Raw genomic sequence first — 22,411 nt, forward strand, 5'->3', positions numbered from 1 at the left:
GGGGGCTCAGGATCTCATGCTCCAAACCCTCCGGCAGTGGAACATTGGGATGGCCGTGATCGCCGAGCCCTATCGTGTCCCCAAACACCCAGCTTGGGTGGGGGACCTTAACGGTGTCTCGGCGATCACTTGGCAGTACGGACGCGGCATGCTGCCGTGCTCCGTTGTGGGAAGGGGCCGCGGTTTTGTGGCGGTTAAGTGGGGGGAACTGGTGGTTGCCGGGTGTTATGCGTCGCCCGCAATGGGCCTCAGCGCTTTTGAGGCGTACCTCGACGAGGTGGGGAGATGCATCTCCCCACATCTCGCCAGTGGGGTACTCGTCCTGGGTGATTTTAATGCCCACGCTGCAGCGTGGGGCTGCCCCAGGACGACCGTGAAGGGCGACGCGATGCTCGAATGGGCGGCGGGTCACGGCCTCGTAGTTTTGAATGAACGGGCCGTGAGCACGTGCGTGCACGCGCGGGGCGAGTCGATCGTCAACATATCGTTGGCGAGCCCCGCCATAGCGCGCCGTGTGTCCGACTGGAGGGTCGCGGAAGAGGTGGCCACGTTAAGCGACCACCTCTACATTACGTTTTCCGTATCCGCGACCCCCGGCTTAAATGGACCCCGCCTCCCGGGCAGGGAAGCACACCCGGCGCCACGCTGGTCCGCCAAGAGGCTGGACCCGGACGCCCTTGCGATGGCAGCCTCCGTTGTGGCGTGGCAGGAGATGCCACGCCGGACCCTCGGCAATCCATCTGCCGGGGCGCGTTGGTTCCGGGAGACTATCACGTCGCTGTGTGACGCAGTCATGCCCCGGGCCACCGCCCCGAGCCGTGGGGGGTCCGTGTACTGGTGGTCGGGCGAGATCGAGGAATTACGCACTCGGTGCGTTGTCGCCCGACGCCGGTACACCCGCGCCAGGAGACGGCGCGGGGCGACGGAGGCAGAGGTGGTGGGGTTGCGCGGGGAATTTTCCCTGGCGCGAAGAACCCTCCGCCGGGCCATCGCGACCGCGAAAGCCCAGGCATGGACGGAGCTCCTCGGCTCTCTGGATGCAAACCCATGGGGGCGCCCTTATCATATGGTCGTAGGGAAGATGCGATCATGGGCGCCCCCGATCACAGAGAGTCTCGACCCCCAGCTGCTCGGGGAAACTATGCGCGTCCTCTTCCCCGTTGGGGGAGAGGCGTTCCTGCATCCCCCCGAGCCACAGCCGGATCACCCGCCTTGGTGGTCCGACGAACTGGGGGTCTCCGAGGAGGAGCTAGCTAGGGCCGTCCGGAGAATGGCTGCCAAGAAGACGGCGCCAGGACCGGACGGCATACCTGGCAGGGCCTGGGCAGTAGCGGTGGGCGTTCTGGGGGCCGGGCTGATAAGCGTCTTTGACGCGTGCCTGCGGACCGGTCAGTTCCCCCCCATTTGGAAGGTGGCGAGGTTGGTCCTCCTCCACAAGCCGGGGAAGCCCGCGGATTCTCCATCTGCGTTCCGACCCATATGTCTTTTGGACGAGGCTGGAAAGCTCCTCGAGCGGGTCATAGTATCCCGTCTCGAGGGGCACCTGTCCCGCGTCGGCCCTGATCTGGCCGACCGACAGTTCGGCTTTCGCCGGGGCCGCTCCACAGTCGACGCCATAGCGACAGTGCGGACCCTGGCGGAATCGGCAATCTCCCGGGAGGGTGTGGCGTTGGCAGTCTCATTAGACATTGCCAACGCCTTCAATACCGTCTCCTGGGGGGCGATAGGTCGGGCACTCCAGTACCACCGGGTGCCCGCCTATCTATGCCGACTGATCGGGGATTATCTGCGGGGCAGGGTAGTCCAATATCCGGGTCGGAACGGGATGGAGCAGAGAGCGGTGCACCGCGGAGTTCCGCAGGGGTCGGTCCTCGGGCCGCTCCTGTGGAACTTGGCGTATGACGCGGTGCTGCGAGCTGATCTCCCCGTCGGTGTGTCGTTGGTATGTTACGCCGACGACACCCTGGTGATTGCCGGCGGGGATACGTGGAGGAGGGCAGTGTTCCTCGCGGAGGAAGGGACGGCACGAGTCGTCGCTGAGGTAGAGCGTCTGGGGTTGCGCGTGGCACCCCAGAAGACCGAGGCCATCTGGCTGTGTAACGTCAGTGGTCGCGGGGTGCCGCGCCAGGCGTCTCTACGGGTGGGTGGAGCCCAAGTCGGGGTGGGGCGCCGGACGAAGTATCTGGGCCTCACCCTCGACAGCTACTGGCGCTTCGGGCATCATTTGGAAGGGTTGGGCCCCCGTATTGAGAGAGCAGCGGCCGCGTCAGGCCGCATAATGCCTAATCTCGGGGGGCCCAACATGGCGGCACGGCGGCTGTATTTGGGAGTCGTCCGGTCCATGGCGCTTTATGGCGCGCCGATATGGGCCGGGGGTCTGATGGCAAATCGGCGGGGCGCGTTCGTACTCCGCCGCTTGCAGAGGTTGGTCGCCATCAGAGTCGTGCGGGGTTATCGCACGATCTCTTACACAGCCGCCACCTTGCTGGCGGGTTCCGCACCGTTTCACCTGCTGGCGAAAATGGACGCAGAGGTCTATCAAAGCCTCTGCGACCTTCGCCAGCGGGGCGTGGACCCACACGGCGAGGAGGCCGCCAGGGCCCGAAGCCAGGCGCGGCGACGCGTCTATAGTCGGTGGCTGGTCTGGTTATCGAAGCCAGACCAGCGGGATGATCGCGTTGCCGCGGCGGTCCGCCCAGTGTTTGATGCCTGGGTGGGCCGTAGCTGGGGTACGCCCACCTACCGCCTGACGCAGGTACTGACCGGACACGGTTGCTTCGGTCGGTACCTGCATCGGATAGGGCGGGAGGCGACGGCTGCGTGCCGTCACTGCAGGGGAAGGGAGGACACCGCGCAGCACACGCTGGAGTTTTGCCCGGCGTGGGCCGTCCAGCGCGGTGTCCTCGTTAGAGCGATTGGAGCTGACCTCTCGCTGCCGGCCGTCATACGTGCAATGGTCGGCAGCGAGGAGGCGTGGGCGGCTATGGCCTTGTTTTGTGAAGAGGTCATGGCCGCCAAGGAAGACGCCGAAAGGGCGCGTGAGGAGGTGGGGGGCAGGCGGCGACGCCGACCGTAAGACCCTCCACCGCTCCCCGTGGCAGGGGGAGCGCGAAGGGGTCGGTGATGGTGTTTGTGGTGCGAGGTGAGGGACTTTATTCCCTCATTCCCCCTCGCACCCAGCCCATCACCGCACCGGGGGCCCGTGGCAGGGGCCCCGTCCAGCGGGGGCGGCAGTGTTAGCCGGCCCCGCAGCCGTGGTCGCGATCGGGTGGGGGCCCGGTCGCGGCTAGTAGCAACGGCACGAGTGGGGGCGACGTAGCGTGTGACCGCGCCGCGTCGCCTGGGGGCAATCAATTATGTTTGCCCCCCATTGGGGGAGGAAGATCACATCTCCTCCCCCGGGAAGGGCCCGTAGTAGGGCGTATCGCCAACGGGGAGAGTCACGGTAGTATCGCTAGTTTGGTTCCCGTGACTCTCCCCAGATAAAGGGCGCAGGCGGTCACCGTGGTGTTTTAGCCGATAAGAGTCCGGCACTACCCCGGCCTCCCCCCCCAGGGAGCCGGGGTGTCCATGAGGATTTCACCACGTTAAAAAAAAAAAAAAAAAAAAAGATCTGGGTTATGCCCGCATCTCGCTCATGATTCTGCCTTCATCGCATTCTTGTTCGCCAGAACCTGGGTTTTTTCGGGTTTGAATCACGTAGTAATGTGGTACCACACAGTAACAGTCAATTAAACCTGGATTCGGTCCACATTTCATAGGATAACACCGGTTAGGTCTGGGATAGGTATGGGTTATGTCCGCATCTGGCTCATGATTTTGCTTTCTTCGCATACTTGTTGGCCAGATCCTGGGTTTTTTCGTGTTTGAATCACGTAGTAATGTGGTACCACACTGAAACAGACAATTAAACCTGGTTTCGATCCACATTTTAGAGGATAACACCGGTTAGGTCTGGGTTAGGACTGGGTTATGCCCGCATCTCGCTCATGATTCTGCCTCCATCGCATTCTTGTTCGCCAGAACCTGGGTTTTTTCGGGTTTGAATCACGTAGTAATGTGGTATCACACTGAAACAGTCAATTAAACCTGGTGTCGATCCACATTTTAGAGGATAACACCGGTTAGGTCTGGGTTAGATCTGGGTTATGCCCGCATCTCGCTCATGATTCTGCCTTCATCGGATTCTTGTTCGCCAGAACCTGGGTTTTTTCGGGTTTGAATCACGTAGTAATGTGGTACCACACAGTAACAGTCAATTAAACCTGGCTTCGATCCACATTTTATAGGATAACACCGGTTAGGTCTGGGATAGGTATGGGTTATGTCCGCATCTGGCTCATGATTTTGCTTTCTTCGCATACTTGTTGGCCAGATCCTGGGTTTTTTCGTGTTTGAATCACGTAGTAATGTGGTATCACACTGAAACAGTCAATTAAACCTGGTTTCGATCCACATTTTAGAGGATAACACCGGTTAGGTCTGGGTTAGGACTGGGTTATGCCCGCATCTGGCTCATGATTTTGCCTTCTTCGCATACTTGTTGGCCAGATCCTCGGTTTTTGGGGTTTGAATCACGTAGTAATGTGGTACCACTCTGAAACAGTCAGTTACACCTGGATTCGATCCACATTTTAGAGGATAACACCGGTTAGGTCTGGGTTAGATCTGGGTTATGCCCGCATCTCGCTCATGATTCTGCATTCATCGCATTCTTGTTCGCCAGAACCTGGGTTTTTTTGGGTTTGAATCACGTAGTAATGTGGTATCACACTGAAACAGTCAATTAAACCTGGTGTCGATCCACATTTTAGAGGATAACACCGGTTAGGTCTGGGTTAGATCTGGGTTATGCCCGCATCTCGCTCATGATTCTGCCTTCATCGGATTCTTGTTCGCCAGAACCTGGGTTTTTTCGGGTTTGAATCACGTAGTAATGTGGTACCACACAGTAACAGTCAATTAAACCTGGTTTCGATCCACATTTTAGAGGATAACACCGGTTAGGTCTGGGTTAGGACTGGGTTATGCCCGCATCTGGCTCATGATTTTGCCTTCTTCGCATTCTTGTTCGCCAGAACCTGGGTTTTTTCGGGTTTGAATCACGTAGTAATGTGGTATCACACTGAAACAGTCAATTAAACCTGGTGTCGATCCACATTTTAGAGGATAACACCGGTTAGGTCTGGGTTAGATCTGGGTTATGCCCGCATCTCGCTCATGATTCTGCCTTCATCGCATTCTTGTTCGCCAGAACCTGGGTTTTTTCGGGTTTGAATCACGTAGTAATGTGGTACCACACTGTAACAGTCAATTAAACCTGGCTTCGATCCACATTTTAGAGGATAACACCGGTTAGGTCTGGGTTATGCCCGCCTCTGGCTCTTGATTTTGACTTTTCCGCATATTTGTTAGCCAGATCCTTGGTTTTCCCTGGTTTGAATCACGTAGTAATGTGATACCGCACTGAAACAGTCAATTAAACCTGGTTTCGATCAATATTTTAGAGGATAATACCGGTTAGGTCTGGGTTAGGACTGGGTTATGCCCGCATCTGGCTCTTGATTTTGACTTTTCCGCATACTTGTTGGCCAGATCCTGGGTTTTTTCGGGTTTGTATCACGTAGTAATGTGGTACCACACTGAAACAGTCAATTAAACATGGTTTCTATCAATATTTTAGAGGATAACACCGGTTAGGTCTGGGATAGGTATGGGTTACGTCCGCATCTGGCTCTTGATTTTGACTTTTCCGCATACTTGTTGGCCAGATCCTTGGTTTTCCCTGGTTTGAATCTCGTAGTAACGTGATAACGCACTGAAACAGTCTATTAAACCTGGTTCCGATCAATATTTTAGAGGATAACACCGGTTAGGTCTGGGTTAGGACTGGGTTATGCCCGCATCTGACTCATGATTCTGCCTTCATCGCATTCTTGTTCGCCAGAACCTGGGCTTTTTCGGGTTTGAATCACGTAGTAATGTGGTAGCACACAGTAACAGTCAATTAATCCTGGATTCGGTCCACATTTCATAGGATAACACCGGTTAGGTCTGGGATAGGTATGGGTTATGTCCGCATCTGGGTCATGATTTTGCTTTCTTCGCATACTTGTTGGCCAGATCCCTGGTTTTTTCGTGTTTGAATCACGTAGTAATGTGGTACCACACTGAAACAGTCAATTAAACCTGGTTTCGATCAATATTTTAGAGGATAACACCGGTTAGGTCTGGGCTAGATCTGGGTTATGCCCGCATCTCGCTCATGATTCTGCCTTCATCGCATTCTTATTCGCCAGAACCTGGGTTTTTTCGGGTTTGAATCACGTAGTAATGTGGTACCACACAGTAACAGTCAATTAAACCTGGCTTCGATCCACATTTTATAGGATAACACCGGTTAGGTCTGGGATAGGTATGGGTTATGTCCGCATCTGGCTCATGATTTTGCTTTCTTCGCATACTTGTTGGCCAGATCCTGGGTTTTTTCGTGTTTGAATCACGTAGTAATGTGGTAGCACACTGAAACAGTCAATTAAACCTGGTTTCGATCAATATTTTAGAGGATAACACCGGTTAGGTCTGGGTTAGGACTGGGTTATGCCCGCATCTGGCTCATGATTCTGCCTTCATCGCATTCTTGTTCGCCAGAACCTGGGCTTTTTCGGGTTTGAATCACGTAGTAATGTGGTACCACTCTGAAACAGTCAATTACACCTGGATTCGATCCACATTTTAGAGGATAACACCGGTTAGGTCTGGGTTAGATCTGGGTTATGCCCGCATCTCGCTCATGATTCTGCCTTCATCGCATTCTTGTTCGCCAGAACCTGGGTTTTTTCGGGTTTGAATCACGTAGTAATGTGGTACCACACAGTAACAGTCAATTAAACCTGGCTTCGATCCACATTTTAGAGGATAACACCGGTTAGGTCTGGGTTAGATCTGGGTTATGCCCGCATCTCGCTCATGATTCTGCCTTCATCGCATTCTTGTTCGCCAGAACCTGGGCTTTTTCGGGTTTGAATCACGTAGTAATGTGGTACCACACTGAAACAGTCAGTTAAACCTGGTTTCGATCCAGATTTTAGAGGATAACACCGGTTAGATCTGGGTTAGGTCTGGGTTATGCCCGCACCCCGCTCATGATTCTGCCTTCATCGCATTCTTGTTCGCCAGAACCTGGGTTTTTTCGGGTTTGAATCACGTAGTAATGTGGTACCACACAGTAACAGTCAATTAAACCTGGATTCGGTCCACATTTTGTAGGATAACACCGGTTAGGTCTGGGATAGGTATGGGTTATGCCCGCATCTCGCTCATGATTCTGCCTACATCGCATTCTTGTTCGCCAGAACCTGGGCTTCTTCGGGTATGAATCACGTAGTGTTGTGGTACCACACTGAAACAGTCAATTAAACCTGGTTTCGATCCACATTTTAGAGGATAACACCGGTTAGATCTGGGTTAGGTCTGGGTTATGCCCGCATCTCGCTCATGATTCTGCCTTCATCGCATTCTTGTTCGCCAGATCCTGGGTTTTTTCGGGTTTGAATCACGTAGTAATGTGGTACCACACAGTAACAGTCAATTAATCCTGGATTCGGTCCACATTTCATAGGATAACACCGGTTAGGTCTGGGATAGGTATGGGTTATGTCCGCATCTGGGTCATGACATTGCTTTCTTCGCATACTTGTTGGCCAGATCCTGGGTTTTTTCGTGTCTGAATCACGTAGTAATGTGGTACCACACTGAAACTGTCAATTAAACCTGGTTTCGATCAATATTTTAGAGGATAACACCGGTTAGGTCTGGGTTAGATCTGGGTTATGCCCGCATCTCGCTCATGATTCTGCCTTCATCGCATTCTTGTTCGCCAGAACATGGGTTTTTTCGGGTTTGAATCACGTAGTAATGTGGTACCACACAGTAACAGTCAATGAAACCTGGATTCGATCCACATTTTAGAGGATAACACCGGTTAGGTCTGGGTTAGATCTGGGTTATGCCCGCATCTCGCTCATGATTCTGCCTTCATCGCATTCATGTTCGCCAGAACCTGGGCTTCTTCGGGTTTGAATCACGTAGTAATGTGGTACCACACTGAAACAGTCAATTAAACCTGGTTTCGATCCACATTTTAGAGGATAACACCGGTTAGATCTGGGTTAGGTCTGGGTTATGCCCGCATCTCGCTCATGATTCTGCCTTCATCGCATTCTTGTTCGCCAGAACATGGGTTTTTTCGGGTTTGAATCACGTAGTAATGTGGTACCACACAGTAACAGTCAATTAAACCTGGATTCGGTCCACATTTTATAGGATAACACCGGTTAGGTCTGGGATAGGTATGGGTTATGTCCGCATCTGGCTCATGATTTTGCTTTCTTCGCATACTTGTTGGCCAGATCCTGGGTTTTTTCGTGTTTGAATCACGTAGTAATGTGGTACCACACTGAAACAGTCAATTAAACCTGGGTTCGATCAATATTTTTGAGGATAACACCGGTTAGGTCTGGGTTAGGACTGGGTTATGCCCGCATCTGGCTCTTGATTCTGACTTTTCCGCATACTTGTTGGCCAGATCCTGGGTTTTTTCGGGTTTGAATCACGTAGTAATGTGGTACCACACTGAAACAGACAATTAAACCTGGTTTCGATCCACATTTTAGAGGATAACACCGGTTAGGTCTGGGTTAGGACTGGGTTATGCCCGCATCTCGCTCATGATTCTGCCTTCATCGCATTCTTGTTCGCCAGAACCTGGGTTTTTTCGGGTGTGAATCACGTAGTAATGTGGTATCACACTGAAACAGTCAATTAAACCTGGTTTCGATCCACATTTTAGAGGATAACACCGGTTAGGTCTGGGTTAGGACTGGGTTATGCCCGCATCTGGCTCATGATTTTGCCTTCTTCGCATACTTGTTGGCCAGATCCTGGGTTTTTGGGGTTTGAATCACGTAGTAATGTGGTACCACTCAGAAACAGTCAATTACACCTGGATTCGATCCACATTTTAGAGGATAACACCGGTTAGGTCTGGGTTAGATCTGGGTTATGCCCGCATCTCGCTCATGATTCTGCCTTCATCGCATTCTTGTTCGCCAGAACCTGGGTTTTTTCGGGTTTGAATCACGTAGTAATGTGGTACCACACAGTAACAGTCAACTAAACCTGGCTTCGATCCACATTTTAGAGGATAACACCGGTTAGGTCTGGGATAGGTATGGGTTATGTCCGCATCTGGCTCATGATTTTGCTTTCTTCGCATACTTGTTGGCCAGATCCTGGGTTTTTTCGTGTTTGAATCACGTAGTAATGCGGTACCACACAGTAACAGTCAATGAAACCTGGATTCGATCCACATTTTAGAGGATAACACCGGTTAGGTCTGGGTTAGATCTGGGTTATGCCCGCATCTCGCTCATGATTCTGCCTTCATCGCATTCATGTTCGCCAGAACCTGGGCTTCTTCGGGTTTGAATCACGTAGTAATGTGGTACCACACTGAAACAGTCAGTTAAACCTGGTTTCGATCCACATTTTAGAGGATAACACCGGTTAGATCTGGGTTAGGTCTGGGTTATGCCCGCATCTCGCTCATGATTCTGCCTTCATCGCATTCTTGTTCGCCAGAACCTGGGTTTTTTCGGGTTTGAATCACGTAGTAATGTGGTACCACACAGTAACAGTCAATTAAACCTGGATTCGGTCCACATTTTATAGGATAACACCGGTTAGGTCTGGGATAGGTATGGGTTATGTCCGCATCTGGCTCATGATTTTGCTTTCTTCGCATACTTGTTGGCCAGATCCTGGGTTTTTTCGTGTTTGAATCACGTAGTAATGTGGTACCACACTGAAACAGTCAATTAAACCTGGTTTCGATCAATATTTTTGAGGATAACACCGGTTAGGTCTGGGTTAGGACTGGGTTATGCCCGCATCTGGCTCTTGATTCTGACTTTTCCGCATACTTGTTGGCCAGATCCTGGGTTTTTTCGGGTTTGAATCACGTAGTAATGTGGTACCACACTGAAACAGACAATTAAACCTGGTTTCGATCCACATTTTAGAGGATAACACCGGTTAGGTCTGGGTTAGATCTGGGTTATGCCCGCATCTCGCTCATGATTCTGCCTTCATCGGATTCTTGTTCGCCAGAACCTGGGTTTTTTCGGGTTTGAATCACGTAGTAATGTGGTACCACACAGTAACAGTCAATTAAACCTGGCTTCGATCCACATTTTATAGGATAACACCGGTTAGGTCTGGGATAGGTATGGGTTATGTCCGCATCTGGCTCATGATTTTGCTTTCTTCGCATACTTGTTGGCCAGATCCTGGGTTTTTTCGTGTTTGAATCACGTAGTAATGTGGTATCACACTGAAACAGTCAATTAAACCTGGTTTCGATCCACATTTTAGAGGATAACACCGGTTAGGTCTGGGATAGGTATGGGTTACGTCCGCATCTGGCTCTTGATTTTGACTTTTCCGCATACTTGTTGGCCAGATCCTTGGTTTTCCCTGGTTTGAATCTCGTAGTAACGTGATAACGCACTGAAACAGTCTATTAAACCTGGTTCCGATCAATATTTTAGAGGATAACACCGGTTAGGTCTGGGTTAGGACTGGGTTATGCCCGCATCTGACTCATGATTCTGCCTTCATCGCATTCTTGTTCGCCAGAACCTGGGCTTTTTCGGGTTTGAATCACGTAGTAATGTGGTAGCACACAGTAACAGTCAATTAATCCTGGATTCGGTCCACATTTCATAGGATAACACCGGTTAGGTCTGGGATAGGTATGGGTTATGTCCGCATCTGGGTCATGATTTTGCTTTCTTCGCATACTTGTTGGCCAGATCCCTGGTTTTTTCGTGTTTGAATCACGTAGTAATGTGGTACCACACTGAAACAGTCAATTAAACCTGGTTTCGATCAATATTTTAGAGGATAACACCGGTTAGGTCTGGGCTAGATCTGGGTTATGCCCGCATCTCGCTCATGATTCTGCCTTCATCGCATTCTTATTCGCCAGAACCTGGGTTTTTTCGGGTTTGAATCACGTAGTAATGTGGTACCACACAGTAACAGTCAATTAAACCTGGCTTCGATCCACATTTTATAGGATAACACCGGTTAGGTCTGGGATAGGTATGGGTTATGTCCGCATCTGGCTCATGATTTTGCTTTCTTCGCATACTTGTTGGCCAGATCCTGGGTTTTTTCGTGTTTGAATCACGTAGTAATGTGGTAGCACACTGAAACAGTCAATTAAACCTGGTTTCGATCAATATTTTAGAGGATAACACCGGTTAGGTCTGGGTTAGGACTGGGTTATGCCCGCATCTGGCTCATGATTCTGCCTTCATCGCATTCTTGTTCGCCAGAACCTGGGCTTTTTCGGGTTTGAATCACGTAGTAATGTGGTACCACTCTGAAACAGTCAATTACACCTGGATTCGATCCACATTTTAGAGGATAACACCGGTTAGGTCTGGGTTAGATCTGGGTTATGCCCGCATCTCGCTCATGATTCTGCCTTCATCGCATTCTTGTTCGCCAGAACCTGGGTTTTTTCGGGTTTGAATCACGTAGTAATGTGGTACCACACAGTAACAGTCAATTAAACCTGGCTTCGTTCCACATTTTAGAGGATAACACCGGTTAGGTCTGGGTTAGATCTGGGTTATGCCCGCATCTCGCTCATGATTCTGCCTTCATCGCATTCTTGTTCGCCAGAACCTGGGCTTTTTCGGGTTTGAATCACGTAGTAATGTGGTACCACACTGAAACAGTCAATTAAACCTGGTTTCGATCCACATTTTAGAGGATAACACCGGTTAGATCTGGGTTAGGTCTGGGTTATGCCCGCACCCCGCTCATGATTCTGCCTTCATCGCATTCTTGTTCGCCAGAACCTGGGTTTTTTCGGGTTTGAATCACGTAGTAATGTGGTACCACACAGTAACAGTCAATTAAACCTGGATTCGGTCCACATTTTGTAGGATAACACCGGTTAGGTCTGGGATAGGTATGGGTTATGTCCGCATCTCGCTCATGATTCTGCCTTCATCGCATTCTTGTTCGCCAGAACCTGGGCTTCTTCGGGTATGAATCACGTAGTGTTGTGGTACCACACTGAAACAGTCAATTAAACCTGGTTTCGATCCACATTTTAGAGGATAACACCGGTTAGATCTGGGTTAGGTCTGGGTTATGCCCGCATCTCGCTCATGATTCTGCCTTCATCGCATTCTTGTTCGCCAGATCCTGGGTTTTTTCGGGTTTGAATCACGTAGTAATGTGGTACCACACAGTAACAGTCAATTAATCCTGGATTCGGTCCACATTTCATAGGATAACACCGGTTAGGTCTGGGATAGGTATGGGTTATGTCCGCATCTGGGTCATGACATTGCTTTCTTCGCATACTTGTTGGCCAGATCCTGGGTTTTTTCGTGTCTGAATCACGTAGTAATGTGGTACCACACTGAAACTGTCAATTAAACCTGGTTTCGATCAATATTTTAGAGGATAACACCGGTTAGGTCTGGGTTAGATCTGGGTTATGCCCGCATCTCGCTCATGATTCTGCCTTCATCGCATTCTTGTTCGCCAGAACATGGGTTTTTTCGGGTTTGAATCACGTAGTAATGTGGTACCACACAGTAACAGTCAATGAAACCTGGATTCGATCCACATTTTAGAGGATAACACCGGTTAGGTCTGGGTTAGATCTGGGTTATGCCCGCATCTCGCTCATGATTCTGCCTTCATCGCATTCATGTTCGCCAGAACCTGGGCTTCTTCGGGTTTGAATCACGTAGTAATGTGGTACCACACTGAAACAGTCAATTAAACCTGGTTTCGATCCACATTTTAGAGGATAACACCGGTTAGGTCTGGGTTAGATCTGGGTTATGCCCGCATCTCGCTCATGATTCTGCCTTCATCGCATTCTTGTTCGCCAGAACATGGGTTTTTTCGGGTTTGAATCACGTAGTAATGTGGTACCACACAGTAACAGTCAATTAAACCTGGTTTCGGTCCACATTTTATAGGATAACACCGGTTAGGTCTGGGATAGGTATGGGTTATGTCCGCATCTGGCTCATGATTTTGCTTTCTTCGCATACTTGTTGGCCAGATCCTGGGTTTTTTCGTGTTTGAATCACGTAGTAATGTGGTACCACACTGAAACAGTCAATTAAACCTGGGTTCGATCAATATTTTTGAGGATAACACCGGTTAGGTCTGGGTTAGGACTGGGTTATGCCCGCATCTGGCTCTTGATTCTGACTTTTCCGCATACTTGTTGGCCAGATCCTGGGTTTTTTCGGGTTTGAATCACGTAGTAATGTGGTACCACACTGAAACAGACAATTAAACCTGGTTTCGATCCACATTTTAGAGGATAACACCGGTTAGGTCTGGGTTAGGACTGGGTTATGCCCGCATCTCGCTCATGATTCTGCCTTCATCGCATTCTTGTTCGCCAGAACCTGGGTTTTTTCGGGTGTGAATCACGTAGTAATGTGGTATCACACTGAAACAGTCAATTAAACCTGGTTTCGATCCACATTTTAGAGGATAACACCGGTTAGGTCTGGGTTAGGACTGGGTTATGCCCGCATCTGGCTCATGATTTTGCCTTCTTCGCATACTTGTTGGCCAGATCCTGGGTTTTTGGGGTTTGAATCACGTAGTAATGTGGTACCACTCAGAAACAGTCAATTACACCTGGATTCGATCCACATTTTAGAGGATAACACCGGTTAGGTCTGGGTTAGATCTGGGTTATGCCCGCATCTCGCTCATGATTCTGCCTTCATCGCATTCTTGTTCGCCAGAACCTGGGTTTTTTCGGGTTTGAATCACGTAGTAATGTGGTACCACACAGTAACAGTCAACTAAACCTGGCTTCGATCCACATTTTAGAGGATAACACCGGTTAGGTCTGGGATAGGTATGGGTTATGTCCGCATCTGGCTCATGATTTTGCTTTCTTCGCATACTTGTTGGCCAGATCCTGGGTTTTTTCGTGTTTGAATCACGTAGTAATGCGGTACCACACAGTAACAGTCAATGAAACCTGGATTCGATCCACATTTTAGAGGATAACACCGGTTAGGTCTGGGTTAGATCTGGGTTATGCCCGCATCTCGCTCATGATTCTGCCTTCATCGCATTCATGTTCGCCAGAACCTGGGCTTCTTCGGGTTTGAATCACGTAGTAATGTGGTACCACACTGAAACAGTCAGTTAAACCTGGTTTCGATCCACATTTTAGAGGATAACACCGGTTAGATCTGGGTTAGGTCTGGGTTATGCCCGCATCTCGCTCATGATTCTGCCTTCATCGCATTCTTGTTCGCCAGAACCTGGGTTTTTTCGGGTTTGAATCACGTAGTAATGTGGTACCACACAGTAACAGTCAATTAAACCTGGATTCGGTCCACATTTTATAGGATAACACCGGTTAGGTCTGGGATAGGTATGGGTTATGTCCGCATCTGGCTCATGATTTTGCTTTCTTCGCATACTTGTTGGCCAGATCCTGGGTTTTTTCGTGTTTGAATCACGTAGTAATGTGGTACCACACTGAAACAGTCAATTAAACCTGGTTTCGATCAATATTTTTGAGGATAACACCGGTTAGGTCTGGGTTAGGACTGGGTTATGCCCGCATCTGGCTCTTGATTCTGACTTTTCCGCATACTTGTTGGCCAGATCCTGGGTTTTTTCGGGTTTGAATCACGTAGTAATGTGGTACCACACTGAAACAGACAATTAAACCTGGTTTCGATCCACATTTTAGAGGATAACACCGGTTAGGTCTGGGTTAGATCTGGGTTATGCCCGCATCTCGCTCATGATTCTGCCTTCATCGGATTCTTGTTCGCCAGAACCTGGGTTTTTTCGGGTTTGAATCACGTAGTAATGTGGTACCACACAGTAACAGTCAATTAAACCTGGCTTCGATCCACATTTTATAGGATAACACCGGTTAGGTCTGGGATAGGTATGGGTTATGTCCGCATCTGGCTCATGATTTTGCTTTCTTCGCATACTTGTTGGCCAGATCCTGGGTTTTTTCGTGTTTGAATCACGTAGTAATGTGGTATCACACTGAAACAGTCAATTAAACCTGGTTTCGATCCACATTTTAGAGGATAACACCGGTTAGGTCTGGGTTAGGACTGGGTTATGCCCGCATCTGGCTCATGATTTTGCCTTCTTCGCATACTTGTTGGCCAGATCCTCGGTTTTTGGGGTTTGAATCACGTAGTAATGTGGTACCACTCTGAAACAGTCAGTTACACCTGGATTCGATCCACATTTTAGAGGATAACACCGGTTAGGTCTGGGTTAGATCTGGGTTATGCCCGCATCTCGCTCATGATTCTGCCTTCATCGCATTCTTGTTCGCCAGAACCTGGGTTTTTTCGGGTTTGAATCACGTAGTAATGTGGTACCACACTGTAACAGTCAATTAAACCTGGCTTCGATCCACATTTTAGAGGATAACACCGGTTAGGTCTGGGTTAGATCTGGGTTATGCCCGAATCTCGCACATGATTCTGCCATCATCGCATTCTTGTTCGCCAGAACCTGGGCTTTTTCGGGTTTGAATCACGTAGTAATGTGGTACCACACTGAAACAGTCAATTAAACCTGGTTTCGATCCACATTTTAGAGGATAACACCGGTTAGATCTGGGTTTGGTCTGGGTTATGCCCGCACCCCGCTCATGATTCTGCCTTCATCGCATTCTTGTTCGCCAGAACCTGGGTTTTTTCGGGTGTGAATCACGTAGTAATGTGGTATCACACTGAAACAGTCAATTAAACCTGGTTTCGATCCACATATTAGAAGATAACACCGGTTAGGTCTGGGTTAGGACTGGGTTATGCCCGCATCTGGCTCATGATTTTGCCTTCTTCGCATACTTGTTGGCCAGATCCTGGGTTTTTGGGGTTTGAATCACGTAGTAATGTGGTACCACACTGAAACAGACAATTAAACCTGGATTCGATCCACATTTTAGAGGATAACACCGGTTAGGTCTGGGTTAGATCTGGGTTATGCCCGCATCTCGCTCATGATTCTGCCTTCATCGCATTCTTGTTCGCCAGAACCTGGGTTTTTTCGGGTTTGAATCACGTAGTAATGTGGTACCACACAGTAACAGTCAACTAAACCTGGCTTCGATCCACATTTTAGAGGATAACACCGGTTAGGTCTGGGATAGGTATGGGTTATGTCCGCATCTGGCTCATGATTTTGCTTTCTTCGCATACTTGTTGGCCAGATCCTGGGTTTTTTCGTGTTTGAATCACGTAGTAATGCGGTGCCACACAGTAACAGTCAATGAAACCTGGATTCGATCCACATTTTAGAGGATAACACCGGTTAGGTCTGGGTTAGATCTGGGTTATGCCCGCATCTGGCTCTTGATTCTGACTTTTCCGCATACTTGTTGGCCAGATCCTGGGTTTTTTCGGGTTTGAATCACGTAGTAATGTGGTACCACACTGAAACAGACAATTAAACCTGGTTTCGATCCACATTTTAGAGGATAACACCGGTTAGGTCTGGGTTAGATCTGGGTTATGCCCGCATCTCGCTCATGATTCTGCCTTCATCGGATTCTTGTTCGCCAGAACCTGGGTTTTTTCGGGTTTGAATCACGTAGTAATGTGGTACCACACAGTAACAGTCAATTAAACCTGGCTTCGATCCACATTTTATAGGATAACACCGGTTAGGTCTGGGATAGGTATGGGTTATGTCCGCATCTGGCTCATGATTTTGCTTTCTTCGCATACTTGTTGGCCAGATCCTGGGTTTTTTCGTGTTTGAATCACGTAGTAATGTGGTATCACACTGAAACAGTCAATTAAACCTGGTTTCGATCCACATTTTAGAGGATAACACCGGTTAGGTCTGGGTTAGGACTGGGTTATGCCCGCATCTGGCTCATGATTTTGCCTTCTTCGCATACTTGTTGGCCAGATCCTCGGTTTTTGGGGTTTGAATCACGTAGTAATGTGGTACCACTCTGAAACAGTCAGTTACACCTGGATTCGATCCACATTTTAGAGGATAACACCGGTTAGGTCTGGGTTAGATCTGGGTTATGCCCGCATCTCGCTCATGATTCTGCCTTCATCGCATTCTTGTTCGCCAGAACCTGGGTTTTTTCGGGTTTGAATCACGTAGTAATGTGGTACCACACTGTAACAGTCAATTAAACCTGGCTTCGATCCACATTTTAGAGGATAACACCGGTTAGGTCTGGGTTAGATCTGGGTTATGCCCGAATCTCGCACATGATTCTGCCATCATCGCATTCTTGTTCGCCAGAACCTGGGCTTTTTCGGGTTTGAATCACGTAGTAATGTGGTACCACACTGAAACAGTCAATTAAACCTGGTTTCGATCCACATTTTAGAGGATAACACCGGTTAGATCTGGGTTAGGTCTGGGTTATGCCCGCACCCCGCTCATGATTCTGCCTTCATCGCATTCTTGTTCGCCAGAACCTGGGTTTTTTCGGGTTTGAATCACGTAGTAATGTGGTACCACACAGTAACAGTCAATTAAACCTGGATTCGGTCCACATTTTATAGGATAACACCGGTTAGGTCTGGGATAGGTATGGGTTATGTCCGCATCTGACTCATGATTTTGCTTTCTTCGCATACTTGTTGGCCAGATCCTGGGTTTTTTCGTGTTTGAATCACGTAGTAATGTGGTACCACACTGAAACAGTCTATTAAACCTGGTTTCGATCAATATTTTAGAGGATAACACCGGTTAGGTCTGGGTTATGCCCGCCTCTGGCTCTTGATTTTGACTTTTCCGCATATTTGTTAGCCAGATCCTTGGTTTTCCCTGGTTTGAATCACGTAGTAATGTGATACCGCACTGAAACAGTCAATTAAACCTGGTTTCGATCAATATTTTAGAGGATAACACCGGTTAGGTCTGGGTTAGGACTGGGTTATGCCCGCATCTGGCTCTTGATTTTGACTTTTCCGCATACTTGTTGGCCAGATCCTGGGTTTTTTCGGGTTTGTATCACGTAGTAATGTGGTACCACACTCAAACAGTCAATTAAACATGGTTTCTATCAATATTTTAGAGGATAACACCGGTTAGGTCTGGGATAGGTATGGGTTACGTCCGCATCAGGCTCTTGATTTTGACTTTTCCGCATACTTGTTGGCCAGATCCTTGGTTTTCCCTGGTTTGAATCTCGTAGTAACGTGATAACGCACTGAAACAGTCTATTAAACCTGGTTCCGATCAATATTTTAGAGGATAACACCCGTTAGGTCTGGGTTAGGACTGGGTTATGCCCGCATCTGGCTCATGATTTTGCCTTCTTCGTATACTTGTTGGCCAGATCCTTGGTTTTCCCTGGTTTGAATCACGTAGTAATGTGATACCGCACTGAAAGAGTCAATTAAACCTGGTTTCGATCCACATTTTATAGGATAACACCGGTTAGGTCTGGGTTAGGTCTGGGTTATGCCCGCATCTCGCTCATAATTCTGCCTTCATCGCATTCTTGTTCGGCAGAACCTGGGTTTTTTCGGGTTTGAATCACGTAGTAATGTGGTGCCACACAGTAACAGTCAATTAAACCTGGATTCGATCCACATATTATAGGATAACACCGGTTAGGTCTGGGATAGGTATGGGTTATGTCCGCATCTGGCTCATGATTTTGCTTTCTTCGCATACTTGTTGGCCAGATCCCTGGTTTTTTCGTGTTTGAATCACGTAGTAATGTGGTACCACACTGAAACAGTCAATTAAACCTGGTTTCGATCAATATTTTAGAGGATAACACCGGTTAGGTCTGGGCTAGATCTGGGTTATGCCCGCATCTCGCTCATGATTCTGCCTTCATCGCATTCTTATTCGCCAGAACCTGGGTTTTTTCGGGTTTGAATCACGTAGTAATGTGGTACCAAACAGTAACAGTCAATTAAACCTGGCTTCGATCCACATTTTATAGGATAACACCGGTTAGGTCTGGGATAGGTATGGGTTATGTCCGCATCTGGCTCATGATTTTGCTTTCTTCGCATACTTGTTGGCCAGATCCTGGGTTTTTTCGTGTTTGAATCACGTAGTAATGTGGTAGCACACTGAAACAGTCAATTAAACCTGGTTTCGATCAATATTTTAGAGGATAACACCGGTTAGGTCTGGGTTAGGACTGGGTTATGCCCGCATCTGGCTCACGATTCTGCCTTCATCGCATTCTTGTTCGCCAGAACCTGGGCTTTTTCGGGTTTGAATCACGTAGTAATGTGGTACCACTCTGAAACAGTCAATTACACCTGGATTCGATCCACATTTTAGAGGATAACACCGGTTAGGTCTGGGTTAGATCTGGGTTATGCCCGCATCTCGCTCATGATTCTGCCTTCATCGCATTCTTGTTCGCCAGAACCTGGGTTTTTTCGGGTTTGAATCACGTAGTAATGTGGTACCACACAGTAACAGTCAATTAAACCTGGCTTCGATCCACATTTTAGAGGATAACACCGGTTAGGTCTGCGTTAGATCTGGGTTATGCCCGCATCTCGCTCATGATTCTGCCTTCATCGCATTCTTGTTCGCCAGAACCTGGGCTTTTTCGGGTTTGAATCACGTAGTAATGTGGTACCACACTGAAACAGTCAATTAAACCTGGTTTCGATCCACATTTTAGAGGATAACACCGGTTAGATCTGGGTTAGGTCTGGGTTATGCCCGCACCCCGCTCATGATTCTGCCTTCATCGCATTCTTGTTCGCCAGAACCTGGGTTTTTTCGGGTTTGAATCACGTAGTAATGTGGTACCACACAGTAACAGTCAATTAAACCTGGATTCGGTCCACATTTTATAGGATAACACCGGTTAGGTCTGGGATAGGTATGGGTTATGCCCGCATCTCGCTCATGATTCTGCCTTAATCGCATTCTTGTTCGCCAGAACCTGGGCTTCTTCGGGTATGAATCACGTAGTGTTGTGGTACCACACTGAAACAGTCAATTAAACCTGGTTTCGATCCACATTTTAGAGGATAACACCGGTTAGATCTGGGTTAGGTCTGGGTTATGCCCGCATCTCGCTCATGATTTTGCTTTCTTCGCATACTTGTTGGCCAGATCCTGGGTTTTTTCGTGTTTGAATCACGTAGTAATGTGGTAGCACACTGAAACAGTCAATTAAACCTGGTTTCGATCAATATTTTAGAGGATAACACCGGTTAGGTCTCGGTTAGGACTGGGTTATGCCCGCATCTGGCTCATGATTCTGCCTTCATCGCATTCTTGTTCGCCAGAACCTGGGCTTTTTCGGGTTTGAATCACGTAGTAATGTGGTACCACTCTGAAACAGTCAATTACACCTGGATTCGATCCACATTTTAGAGGATAACACCGGTTAGGTCTGGGTTAGATCTGGGTTATGCCCGCATCTCGCTCATGATTCTGCCTTCATCGCATTCTTGTTCGCCAGAACCTGGGTTTTTTCGGGTTTGAATCACGTAGTAATGTGGTACCACACAGTAACAGTCAATTAAACCTGGCTTCGATCCACATTTTAGAGGATAACACCGGTTAGGTCTGCGTTAGATCTGGGTTATGCCCGCATCTCGCTCACGATTCTGCCTTCATCGCATTCATGTTCGCCAGAACCTGGGCTTCTTCGGGTTTGAATCACGTAGTAATGTGGTACCACACTGAAACAGTCAATTAAACCTGGTTTCGATCCACATTTTAGAGGATAACACCGGTTAGATCTGGGTTAGGTCTGGGTTATGCCCGCATCTCGCTCATGATTCTGCCTTCATCGCATTCTTGTTCGCCAGAACATGGGTTTTTTCGGGTTTGAATCACGTAGTAATGTGGTACCACACAGTAACAGTCAATTAAACCTGGATTCGGTCCACATTTTATAGGATAACACCGGTTAGGTCTGGGATAGGTATGGGTTATGTCCGCATCTGGCTCATGATTTTGCTTTCTTCGCATACTTGTTGGCCAGATCCTGGGTTTTTTCGTGTTTGAATCACGTAGTAATGTGGTACCACACTGAAACAGTCAATTAAACCTGGTTTCGATCAATATTTTTGAGGATAACACCGGTTAGGTCTGGGTTAGGACTGGGTTATGCCCGCATCTGGCTCTTGATTCTGACTTTTCCGCATACTTGTTGGCCAGATCCTGGGTTTTTTCGGGTTTGAATCACGTAGTAATGTGGTACCACTCAGAAACAGTCAATTACACCTGGATTCGATCCACATTTTAGAGGATAACACCGGTTAGGTCTGGGTTAGATCTGGGTTATGCCCGCATCTCGCTCATGATTCTGCCTTCATCGCATTCTTGTTCGCCAGAACCTGGGTTTTTTCGGGTTTGAATCACGTAGTAATGTGGTACCACACAGTAACAGTCAACTAAACCTGGCTTCGATCCACATTTTAGAGGATAACACCGGTTAGGTCTGGGATAGGTATGGGTTATGTCCGCATCTGGCTCATGATTTTGCTTTCTTCGCATACTTGTTGGCCAGATCCTGGGTTTTTTCGTGTTTGAATCACGTAGTAATGCGGTACCACACAGTAACAGTCAATGAAACCTGGATTCGATCCACATTTTAGAGGATAACACCGGTTAGGTCTGGGTTAGATCTGGGTAATGCCCGCATCTCGCTCATGATTCTGCCTTCATCGCATTCATGTTCGCCAGAACCTGGGCTTCTTCGGGTTTGAATCACGTAGTAATGTGGTACCACACTGAAACAGTCAGTTAAACCTGGTTTCGATCCACATTTTAGAGGATAACACCGGTTAGATCTGGGTTAGGTCTGGGTTATGCCCGCATCTCGCTCATGATTCTGCCTTCATCGCATTCTTGTTCGCCAGAACCTGGGTTTTTTCGGGTTTGAATCACGTAGTAATGTGGTACCACACAGTAACAGTCAATTAAACCTGGATTCGGTCCACATTTTATAGGATAACACCGGTTAGGTCTGGGATAGGTATGGGTTATGTCCGCATCTGGCTCATGATTTTGCTTTCTTCGCATACTTGTTGGCCAGATCCTGGGTTTTTTCGTGTTTGAATCACGTAGTAATGTGGTACCACACTGAAACAGCCTATTAAACCTGGTTTCGATCAATATTTTTGAGGATAACACCGGTTAGGTCTGGGTTAGGACTGGGTTATGCCCGCATCTGGCTCATGATTCTGCCTTCATCGCATTCTTGTTCGCCAGAACCTGGGTTTTTTCGGGTTTGAATCACGTAGTAATGTGGTACCACACAGTAACAGTCAACTAAACCTGGCTTCGATCCACATTTTAGAGGATAACACCGGTTAGGTCTGGG

Source organism: Colletes latitarsis, chromosome 14 (assembly GCF_051014445.1).
Source record: "Colletes latitarsis isolate SP2378_abdomen chromosome 14, iyColLati1, whole genome shotgun sequence".
Taxonomy (NCBI): domain Eukaryota; kingdom Metazoa; phylum Arthropoda; class Insecta; order Hymenoptera; family Colletidae; genus Colletes; species Colletes latitarsis.